This window comes from Cyprinodon tularosa, unplaced genomic scaffold, assembly GCF_016077235.1.
Source record: "Cyprinodon tularosa strain WSP-4 unplaced genomic scaffold, ASM1607723v1 ctg132, whole genome shotgun sequence".
NCBI classification, from domain to species: domain Eukaryota; kingdom Metazoa; phylum Chordata; class Actinopteri; order Cyprinodontiformes; family Cyprinodontidae; genus Cyprinodon; species Cyprinodon tularosa.
This window is the reverse complement of record NW_024038137.1, coordinates 947,520-960,071: the sequence shown is the minus strand read 5'-3', so window position 1 is coordinate 960,071 and position 12,552 is coordinate 947,520.

Genomic DNA, 12,552 nt, shown 5'->3' with positions numbered 1-12,552 from the left:
GCAGATCTTTTAGTTATCAGGTTCTTCTCCTGTGGAACTAACTACCAGTTTGAGTCCGTGAGGCAGACACCCTGTCTGCTTTTAAGGGTAACTTTTCTTTTTGATAAAGCTTATAGACGCTCAGGATATCCTGAACTATCTTTATCGTTATGCTGCTATAGGCTAATGCTATGTTCAGACCGCATGCGCTAGGGGCAGCAGAAGCAGCTAGTTTACATTCAAAGGTCAATGGTTGATGTGGATCAAGGTGCAGCAAAGGGTCCTGTAGGACGTTTTGAGCAGCAGGAGCAGCGTGTCTGAGCAACTGAAGCAGCACCTCAGGAGTTTATGGCATTGCAAATGCATCAGATGCTGGGGTTGGAAAAATGTAACTTTTGTTGCTTGTAGCGCAACATCAACCAATCACAGAAGCTGATATGGGAGCTAGCAGGGAGACAGAAACAGCGCTGCTTGTGCAGATTGAAATGATCACTCCTCTGAAACAGTTTATTAATGCCTAAATTAAGTTAAAAAGTCGAAACCTGCCAGCAAATTATGTTCGATTGTATTATTCTGGGGCCTGCAGTTTGGTTTACATACATGAAAAATGCCTTTCAGCCACTGCGAACAGTAGTGGAACACCGCAAAGAGGCGACCGGGCCAGAATACCCCAGGTGTACCGGGATCTGAGCTGCTCCAACAGCGAAATAATATTTTGAGGCAGGAAAGAAAATTGTAGACTTGCACCAACCTGGGAAGAGTTAATCTAGAATAGGAAAGCAGCTTGGTGTGAAAAAAAACAGTGGAAGCAACTGTAAGAAAATGGAAGACATACAATGTCATGCAATGTGTCATCATTGGGGTCAAAATGATCATGAAAACGGTGAGCAAAAATCCCAGAGCTACATGGAGGGTCCTGATGAATAAACTGCAGAGAGCTGGGAACAAAGTAACAATACCATAAATAAAACACTATACCAAGAGGGACTCAAATCCTCAGTCAGACCTGTCCCCCTGCTCAAGCCAGTACATGTCCAGGCCTGCATAAAGTTTGCCAGAGAGCATACTGTATGGATGATCTAGATGAGGATTGGGAGAATATGGTCAGATGAAACCAAAATAGAACTTTTAGGTAAAAACCCAACTAGTCGTGTTTTAAAGAGGAAGAATGCAGAGTTTCATCCCAAGATCATCAAACTTACTGTGAAAAATCGGGGAGGAAGCATCAAGCTTTGGGGCTGTTTTTCTGCAAAGGGGACAGGGAAACTGATCTGTGTTGAGGGAAGAATGAACAGGGCCATGTATCCATCAGTGAGAGCCTTGAAGATTAAATGTGTCTGGATCTTCCAGCATGACAATGATCACCCACGGTATCAATGAAGGAGTGGCTCCGTAAAAAGCATTTCAAGGTCCTGGAGTGGCCTAGCCAGTCTCAAGACCTCAACTCCATAGAATATTTGTGGAGGGAGTTGAAAGTCCGTGTTGCCCAGCGACAGCCCTGAAACATCACTGCTCTAGAGGAGATCTGGATGGAGGAATGGGACAAAATACCAGCTACGGTGTGTGCAAACGTGGTGAAGACTTACAGGAAACGTTTGACCTCTGTCATTGCCAGTAAAGGTCATGTTACACAGTGCTGAGTAGAACTTTAGTACATGATTAAATACTTATTTTCCACCACAATTTACAAATAAATTCTTTAGAATTTAATTTCCTGGATTTTTCTCATTTCGCCTCTCATAGTTGAAGTGTACCTATAATGAAAATAACACAGCAAGAAGGTTCTGGGTCAGATTCCCGGCCCAGGGTCTTTCTGCATGGAGTTTGCATGTTCTCCCTAAGCATGCGTGGGTTCTCTCCGGGTATATATATATATATATATATATATATATATATATATATATATATATATATATATATATATATATATATATATATATATATATATATATATATATATATATATATATTTTTTTTTTTTGAATAGACCATTCAATAAAAAAAATATATATTTTCCTTAAATCAAAAGAATAGAAAAAAAAAAAAACCCAATGGGCTCTATGCACAGCTCCACTACTTCCTGAATTTAAAGCAGCTCCTTTGTTTCCTGTGTTTCATTACTGGACGAACTGATTAATCCAGGTGTGTCTGGCCAGTTACTTAGGTCATTGCCACCTGGATTAATCAGTGCATCCAATCATGAAAGGAGCTGCTTTAAATTCAGGAAGTAGTGGAGCTGTGCATAGAGCCCTTTGGGTGTGTTTCTGTTGTTTTGTCACTAGGTGTCCCACATTAACCATTGTTGAATTTTCACTTGCAGGACTTAAGCACAGCTAAAACACACACAACCTCATTGGATCATAATTTCCTAAAATAAATCTGTTATTTGATTTATCACTTAAGCACAACTTAGGCAGAGAATGTATGTTGAAGTTTAAAACCAGTCAATCGGGCACGGAAATCATGGAAATGTATGTTTTGTTATTCATGGAGCCCTTTTTATTCATAAATTATTTATAGAAACCAGTTTTTGCTTAAGTTTAGTGGACCTTAACATAATAAAGGCATTACATTGCAGTAAAAACTATCAATAGTGCATTTAATTTAAAGGTAAATGTAAACTAAACTTGACAACAGAAAATCAGATAAAACTCATGCTACATGTAAATGTTTGCCTGCTGGATAGTTTCCTCTTGGATACTGCATCCTGGCTGATGGCACATATAGTGTCCCATAGTTGTAAAAATCAAAGTCTTTACATGTAAGGTGACACCATTTATTACAGACCACGGCAAGCCTGTGGGGAATATTCTTCTTTGGTTATCCCTCTTGAATATCTATTGGCTTTGAAAACTGGATGAAGCTGACTTTTTATTGGAAAAAATGGTATTTAATTTAAGGGTGGGTGCATCTGCTCCTAGTAACTTTTCTGAAAAAGGCTGACATCACTGGACTCAACTTGGATTGGATGGTAAAACCAACAGGAGGAAAGTATTGGAAACAGAGCTGCTCTTAGAACTTTAGGAGTGGGCACAAACTTTGATCAGCTGGATCAAAAAATCTTAAATGAAGGTAACATAAAAAAAATTACATTTACCAGCCTTTTTTTTTTAATTGTCATTACAAAATTCACTCTCTGCATTGAAACCATCCCCTTGTGGGCTGCCATTTGTGACACCTGCGGAGCAGTGTGGGGTTAAGGATCTTTGCTCAAGGACCCAAGGTGTCAGTCTGTGAGAAGGGGTTTTGAACCAACAACTTCAAGATTCCAAGCCCTATGCCCAGACCACTGGACCGCCACTCCCCGACAGTCACATTTAGAATTTATGAAAGCTATTAGATATGCTCCTTTGGTATAAAGTTTCTAAAGAAACAAAAATGTATTTGCATTGTTATTTTCCGGCTTCATCTTTCAGTATTTTCTGCAGGAGGAAGGAATTTATCATTTCAATTCAATTTCAGGTCAGTTTATGTATATAGCGCCAATTCACAACACCTCATCTCAAGGCACTATACAGTTCACCAGATCATAGAGTCAAATTGCTTCAAAGTTTTGTAAGCAAAACCAGTTAATTGCATCGACTCATTGACTTGAATGTAATCCCTCACACTAAGCATGCTTGTAGTGACAGTAGAGAGGAAAAACTCCCAGGAAGAAACCTCCAGCAGAACCAGGCTCTGTGTGAGCGGCCATCTGCCGAGGCCGACTGGGGTTCAAGGAGACACAAGCAGAAATACAAAAGACAACTGTAAGGCAGCCCTGTCTAGGAAACACACAGCCAGGCAGACGAGCTCCAAGCCAGCTCCCATGTCAAAGGATTAGGAGAGCACATCCAGCCAGTCACAGTCAGAGAAACAGGACTACACTGAAAAACAAGCCAATCTCGAACATCTATAAACAAAGGTGTTGTTGGCAGCAGCACAGCTGATATTTCTCTCCAGGATGGAGTCACAGCCAAACAGGAACAGTTAAAAGTTTTAAGCTTAGCCTTAAAAGTAGACAGGGTGTCTGCCTCACGGACTAAAACTGGTAGTTGGTTCCACAGGAGAGGAGCCTGATAACTAAAAGATCTGTCTCCCATTCTACTTTTAGAAATTCTAGGAACCACTAGTAAACCTGCAGATTGAGAGCGAAGTGCTCTGTTAGGAACATGAGGAACAATCAGATCTCTGATATCAGATGGAGCTTGGCCATTTAAGGCTTTATATGCGAGAAGGAGGATTTTAAATTCTATTCTGGATTTAACAGGAAGCCAATGAAGATAAGCCATGATAGGAGAGATGTGATCTCTCTGTTTAATTTTCATCACAACTCTGGCTGCAGCATTTTGGATCAGCTGAAGGGTTTTACCAAATTTGAATTAACAAATGCATGGACTAGTTCCTCAGCATCACCCCTGGACAGGATATTTCTAATTTTTGTAACATTCTGCATATGAAAGAAGGAAATTCTACAAACCTCTTTGATATGAGATTTAAATGACAGGTTCTGATCAAAAATAACAACAAGATTTTTTACTTTATGATCTGAAATCAGTTTAATCCCATCCAAATGAAGTTACTGACTAATCAGCTTCTTTTTGAAAGACTCTTGTCCAAAGACAATAACTTCTGTTTTTCATTAACAGAAATTGAAGAGTCATTTATGGTTTTATGTCTTCAAGACATGCCTGTAATCTTTTGAATGGGTTACCTTTATCTGGATTTATAGACAGATAAAGCTGAGTATCATCAGCATAACAGTGGAAATTAATCCCATGCTCTCTATTAATTGTACGGATTGGGAGCATATATTTCTTCAGTCATGATAAGTTGTCCAGATCCCGTTGAAGCAAAGAAGCCTCAAATCAACTTACTTTGATTGTAGGCATGAATCATGTACAACAGCTGTTTGGTTATTGCCATATAGGACTAACACCTTGTCTCATCTGTACACAGAACATTTTCAAAGTTGTGGAAATCATAAAGAAGTCTACTTTTTAGGAAATGTGAGCTGGTTTAGTGCTTCTTTTGTTCAGCAGTGGATTTTATCAACGCATTATTCCATGGGTACCATTCTTGCTTAGCATTTTTCTTATTAAGTCAGCAAAATTCATCTTAAACAGGAGAAAATAGAAGAGACTCTCTGTTGATATTGTTTTTTGTGACCGCAGTAAGTTTTTTGATGCGCTGGTGGAGTAATTTTGTTAGGCTAGTCTCTCCCCTCATACTGGTCCTATGCTCATTTGTTAATGACAAATTATATTTAATAATGCCACACTTTACTCCTGATTTCTGTTGTGGTGTCAATGATACATACACAGTCAGTGTAAAATCAATTAATTTCAGTTCAATTTATGTTATTTATATAGTGCCCATTCACAACACATCATGTTAATGAACTTTACAGAGAAAATCCAATCAAGTCATACAGATCGATTAGTTAAATGTTTTTAATCTAAAGAAACCTAGTTGAGTGGATGAAGTCTCTGTTTTGATGCATTCCCCCTCAATGAGTATGTAGCGAGAGTAGGCAGTCAATTAAATTGTTTTGTTAACTCTGCAGTAAATCCCTTATACCCAGCATGCACGCAGCGAGAGTGGAGAAGAATAACTTCTTTTTTAGAGAAAGAATTTCCAACTGAACCAGGCTTAATGGGATTGGCCATCTGCAGAAGCCAGGTGGGGAGTCAATGAGACAGAAGCAGGTATAAAAAAGCATAATGGAAACACTAAGTTATAAACACTTTCTATGTTAGGAAAGGAAATGGTAAACCAGCTCCATATCTGGCTATGTTTAAAAAAAGAAAGAGTCAAACAGATGAACTCTGACCCTGTTTTTATTTCAAAGAGGATGAAATAGAGCACATAGATAGAAACAATTAATTTCCTTTGGAATTAAAATAGTATTTTTTACTTGAATTAAATGTAATTAAATACAGTTAGTCAAAGTCAAAGGACAGAAACAGGAATAAGTACTGACAAATGGGCAGAAATTTTTGTCCTATACATAGCGCCAGGCCAAAAAGCTACTGTGATGAGAAAACGCAGAGAGAACAGTTATTTAGAAGTTGGACAAATAATGTAAATTGTAAATGTAAATCCCTTTATTGTCCCACAATGGGGAAATTAACTCTCTGCATTTAACCCATCCCATTGGGGAGCAGTGGTCGCCCGGGGAGCAGTGTGGGGTTTTGCTCAGGGACCCAGAGTGCAGACTGTGGGGATCGAACCAGGTACTTGCCACTTTCTCAAAGCACAACATACTGTTCTAACCACTAGGCCAACACTCCCCTAAACATACTTATATTGAAGTGAAAAAAGACAAACTCAGGCATAAGAAGCACTTGTCTTAACCTGTTATGTTTCAACATAATTTAGATTGCATTTCTTATTCAACATAATCGTTCCTTGTCCTCTGTTTGACCAAACCCTAAGGGAACAGTCTGCAACTCTTTTGGAATGCCTGGTAAGCATTCTAGAAGTCCCCAAAATCTTACTTTGATAAATTCAGCTGAGTAAATATAGCTACTTATGACATTCCACTGATATTGATTATATCAAAATATTGATTATTTTCACAACAATACATCACACCTTGAGAAGCAAAATGCTGTGTTATAACACTAAGGCTACGGCTATGTTTGTTTCAGTAATTCATATTCATCCATGATGTGTTATTTTCTCTTTAAACTGTTGAGTAATTAGTTAACTTCCAACTGACATTAACAGAGATCCTCGTTTGTGACAGGGGTCTTAAACTCCAGGCGACCAATGCAGGGCGAAAACCAGTAGAGGGGATCAATTGGGAGAACGATTGTTAGAAATTTGGAAATAGTGGAGCAAACGTTCAGCTTCTATATATATAAATATCTCTGTCTGTTTTACATTTGACCTGTGTAAACCTAGAGCCTTTAATTAATGAAAAAGATGACGATAGCAAATGCTACCTAAAATCCAACTAGACCAAACCCTTATGTTGATAAATCAGGGATACGATTTTCTAGAAGTTTACCTTAATAGATTCTCAGTAAATTTCAACATTAAGCCTAGAAAATATATTAAATCCCCCTCAGGTTCGAATCCCAGGTTATTCAGCTATTAGATCTGATCTATAGTGAGGCATCAGTGAAAGACTTTGGATAGATGACTTTGAGTTTGTTACAGAGGCTAATACTGATATATAAGATTACACAATATCAGAAAAAAGTTTGTTCTTTCCAACTGAGCAATTATTAAAAAAATAGTCAATCTATATGGACGAGCTTGTTACTGATGTGCAGATAATCTGTACAAATAAGATTGCAGGACATAATCTAATATTGTAAAGTCCCATTTTGTAGGATAACTGGAGACTTCCATTTTTTTTTTTTTCCATTTTTGGCATTTTATGTGCTCCCTGTTGTTTAGGAAGATTTTGACCGGTGTAATGAAAATTAAATTCAGTCATTCTTTGGATTTATCCACTCTTAAATTTTTTATCTTTCATGACCTTATTCTAAAAATGTACAAAATGTCCTTTCTAATAAAATCACCCGCTAAATGGCAAGGCCATGTTGTACTGTGTTAACTTTTATAAGCATGTGTAGAAGTAAACTGAATACATGCGCATTTTACAGCAGAAGTAGAGCCCACCAAGTTGCAGTATCAAGTAATGTATGGACTAACAAAGTTAAGCATCTAAAAGGTTTTATATGGTGCACTCTCCAAATAAAGCTTTCCATTCTGCTCTACCACAGACCATAAAATAGCCACTCGTGTTTATAATAGAGAGAATCACTCACAGAGGGAAACAGCGAGAAGTTCAGTTAGTTCTGCAGTGCAGGTAGGCGATAGATACTTGGAGGCACAGACTTATTGCAGCCCTCCATAGATATCTGCCAAAGTCTACACAAACATTAGAGGGGAAATGGAGAAACAAAATTACAGAAATCTGCTAAGTTTGACAAATGGCGGGCCCAGCTTTGCCACCAGCTATTAGCCAGCAATGATTAATAAGTGAGAAAATAATTGCACTTCATTGAGATTGATGACGCTCCATTTAACCTCCCCACTCATCCTGACTGCGCCACAGAGCACCGAGATGAGCCTCGGACACACTGCTGCTCTGCCGGCCTCATTGGCATCAAACACACAATCCCAGAAAAACACACCGGGTCTGTAATGATCCTGTGGGGCATTTTTTAAGAGCCTTGCGGTGCTCCGATCATAAGTTCATTGTTAGTAAGTGAAAAACAATGATCTCAGCACCAGGAGGCCTCTGGGAAGATCTCACTCCACCAATATAGAAGCATTTAAGTCAACCACCGTGGGGAATTAATGACAGTGAAGTCACCATTAAATCCTATGCTAACGAGTTTGTGAGCTTGATCATCTGAGTGCTTTTTGCTCTTTTTAATTTGAGCTGCACGCCACAAATGCGCTCAAATGCGATTTTTCATGGGCAAAATGCAAACAAAACAGGGTCGAACAAGCTCTGTGCCGCCTTATCCTCTCAGTCTGCAAAGAGACATGGCCAAGGTTATTAAAGAAGGATGTAGCAGAGCAAGATGGCCGCTGTTGTGACCAGAGGCGGTGTAGAGAGATAAATGGTTGACCCAGCCTGGTGTCAGGTTAGGATTGATGCCACTATCAGCCCCACTGCTTTCCCAATGATTTTCTCAAATCTCTGATAGAGTGTGTTATCTAGTTACTGGCATGAGGGCAACGGCCTGCAGGCACAGAGAAGGTCAATCTATGAGGACAATCTTTGTTGGACTAAATGAGAAAAAAGACCTCACAAAAAAAAGAATAAAAAGCAGCTGCTAGGTCTCTGGAATAAGATAAGCCAAATTACTTCTCTTTAGTAGAATACGCCTTGGGCAAAACATCAAAAAAACGAGAGAGGGGGAAAAAATTAAGTGTGACTGGTGTGCTCTCTAACTTCACTGTTGCGGATTTCACCTGGAACCTCGGCTTCCTTGAACTAATGTTGATTCAGTGTCAGCAGCACGTTGAGGAATGGACCGGGCAAGTTTGTTTTCGGCGGCTGTTTAATCTGCATCTTAATAATAAATCTCAGAGTCAGACATTTAAAGAAGAATTTTCACAACATTCTTTTGAAAACCAATCCACTCTATAAATCCTTTTACAGACCGTCAAACTTATCCATAATCTCTCTCTATCATCCTGCTACTATTTCCAAATCTGAGGGAAAGGGTTTGACTAATAGGCTGTAATTTGCAGGCTGAAGTTTTGATCAATAACTCTGTGTCAATAATGATGGAAAGGTCTGCACAAGGAGAAATGATTCCACTCATTGTCTGAGTAAAAAATGAAGGCGTGGACATCACCTCCGGCAGCAGGAGGATGTCCACAGGTGCTTGGCTGGTAAGATGGTCGAGTCAATGAGTGGAAAGACAAATAACACACACACTCAAACACACACAGACAAATGCAATTTCGCCATTTGTTTTCCCATGGCGTGGGACACACACGTGCATGTCCCTAATGGATGTGTTTTTCACCCGCCTTTTTTGACATTCAGTCAACAGGCCATTCTCATGACAATCAGACTCTGACAGAAATATTGACTAAACTGCAATAAATGAAGGGAGAGATGATTTAGTGATAGAGAAAATGGTTTCAAGGAAATAAACAGCTCATCTTGTTACTTTGTTGTTCCCGTGTGGGAATGAAGAAGTCTTCTGTGTCAAAACCTCTTTTTCTAAGTATCGCTAGCTTCTAGTTTGATTCATTAAAATCAGTTTTTAAACTTTTATCAATTAAGATATAAACGGTTTACTGTAAAAACTGCAGGGAACAATCTAGGAATGGGTTGATTTGACAATTTGTTTTGCTTTTCCATCAAAAAAGGTTTAACTATCCAATATTTTAAAAGAGAGATGCTAGACAGTGGGTTGAATAGAAAACAACTTAACTGATTGTTTAATATTGGCATATGTAATTGCTAGAGTGTAGGAGATGGGGACCCTCAACAGCCATGCCTCTCCATCATAGGGTAACACAGAGTCACAAAACTATTCACACTCCTTTGATTGGTCTGAGAGTGTCCCAATGTGCAAGTTTTTGAATTGCAAACAGGAGCCAAAGGAAACCAGAAAAAACTCAACACTCTATAGGGAAATTAGTTTTAACACAAAAAGGACTCCAACAAGTTGCACCGCTGTGTAGCTCTGAATGATTATTTGGTTTAGTTTGTCATGGTCTTGGTTCTGTTGTTCTTTACTTAGCACCTTGTTTTCTAGTTGTATTGGTTTAATTCCAGTTTTGTTGTAATTTCTAGATTTATGTTAGTGCTCATGTTGTCCTCTTTTGCCCTCTTGTGTGTGTGTGTATGTTCCTTTCCCCTTGGCTCCCTCGTTGTCTCCTCTCACACCTGCTCCTTGTCATCTCGTTAGCCCTGCCTTTGTCTGACTCAGCTATATATGCTCTCCCTCTGCTCTCACTCTTTGTTGGTTCCTTCTCTTTGCTGTCCTCCCATGCTGTTGTCCACCTACCTCGTCTCTCCCTGGCTCCTTGTGTTTGGTTTCCCCAAATGTCTCCATAGTTCTGGTTTGCTTTTTATTATTAGTTGGATTTTTGCATTCCTGCCTTTGTTTACGGTTTTTGCCCCATTAAACTCCAAGAAATCTCCTCAGCCTCTCTGCCTCTGCATTTGGGTCCTCCAAACCACAACCAAACCCTGACATAGTTAGATTCTGTTTCAGAACTCAGCATTGTAAAAAGATAAAGACAATGACCTGATAATCTCTGATATTATAGAAAAAATATAAATAACCTGAATAATCAAATTACTGATCAGTATATAACACTGTAGAAACTTTTAAATATCAGTGATGACATTCTTACCATAGCATGGACAGAACTATGTGAGGCAAGAACAGATTTCTTCTTGCATTCTAACTGAAGAGGTGAAATTTACACTGAGCTCAAGTTTTAAAAGTGCTGCAGCTCACAATTTAAAACTAGTTGTTCTCTATTTTTGCCTATTTACAATGTTCCTAGAAAGTTTACACACCTGCGGTGAAATGCCATTTCTAAAAATGTCTATATTCAACATTTTGATTTTTTCACTAGCTTTATGTATACAGTAAGTGTGTACTTAATTGGAAAACAACTTTAACAGAGGTGTCATGATCTTTGAATGTTTGGTATTTTTTGTGATCAGATTTAGCTAATTTTTCATGTTAGACAGTTGTAGAAAGTTGTTGCCATGTCAGTTTATTCCTCTGTATATAGCTTCTTATTTTATTTGGATCTTTTTTGGATGTTGGCGCCACCGTTCTTACTTTTGGTCTCAGCCTTTGGATTTATGGGCCATGTATGTAGAATACTTTAGCAAAAGCTGAATTTGTCTATTTCTGCTGTCTTTAACTTTAATCCAGAGAAGAATTCAGACAGATGTTCATTGTAGACCAGAAACATTGCTGAAGAAAATGTGTTACCAGTTAATTTTTGGTAGCCCTTATGATGTCTCAATACTTTCCATTAGTTATGGAAAAATGTCCAGTTTTGGGAAAGTCACTGTCCCATTTTTTTTCTCCAGTTACTGATTCATTTTTTTAAAGTGCCAATTATGTATCTTTTACAACCTCTCAGCAAACTGTGCCTTTGCCTTAGGGATTCAATTGTTCCTAGTAGGACATCCAAAGTTCATTCCAGGCTAATAAAGGTTGCTATAATTGTTAATATGTGAGTAGACGTATCAAGAACACTTATAATTTTCATCAGGCTTCCTTGCTGCTGATGAGCTAAGGGATAGATATCTTTCAGACATACATCTATGATTCTAAAGAATGAAAAATGTCTTCCTCTATGAATCCATTGTTTTCTGTGCTTTTAAATGAGCTTTTAAGATGGCCATATCCTGACATAGATTGAGAATAAGATGGGGGATAAAATCAGTATGATTTCGACACACTTGATTGAACTGATCTTGATGTTTTTTATTTTACATTGCAAACTATGTTAATAAAAAATATACATATTATTATTGCCTTTCATAAAGGGGTGTAATGTAACAACTATGATAACCAAAAGTCAGAGCTGATCTGCTGTAAGGAGGGCTGTTAACACTTTCCAGAGGCAGATGTTTCCTCTCCTGTCTTTCGTCGTTGCTAAAACTCAACATCAAGTGATTTTTATTTGTAGGCCTCCTGTTGGCAACTAAAATTAGCAAAGATACAGGACTTTTGGTTTACTTTCAGTTTATGTTATTTAGCTCCATTTGTCTGGATTCCTTATCTGTTTATGACATGGGCGTAGGTTTGCATAGGGACCATAGGGACATGTCCCTACCAAAATTTTGAACCGACCTAATTGTCCCTACCAATAATTTGATGTGAACAACATGTTTATAATTTACAGCAGTAGTTGTTGCAGCAGTGGCTTCTTTTCCTCTCGCAGCTCCTCTGCCTGCTCTCTCCTGTCCCTTTCATGTAGCAGCGCATGGAACTGCGTTGCGCTGTTTAACTCCACTCTTATTGGTTGTTCTGCCTTAAGTTCCGCCTTCTCTCTCTCTGATTGGCTGTTTTCTAGTCCGCGTGTGCTTGGAGCACAACATTGAAAATTTATTCACACTAGAATGCTGCG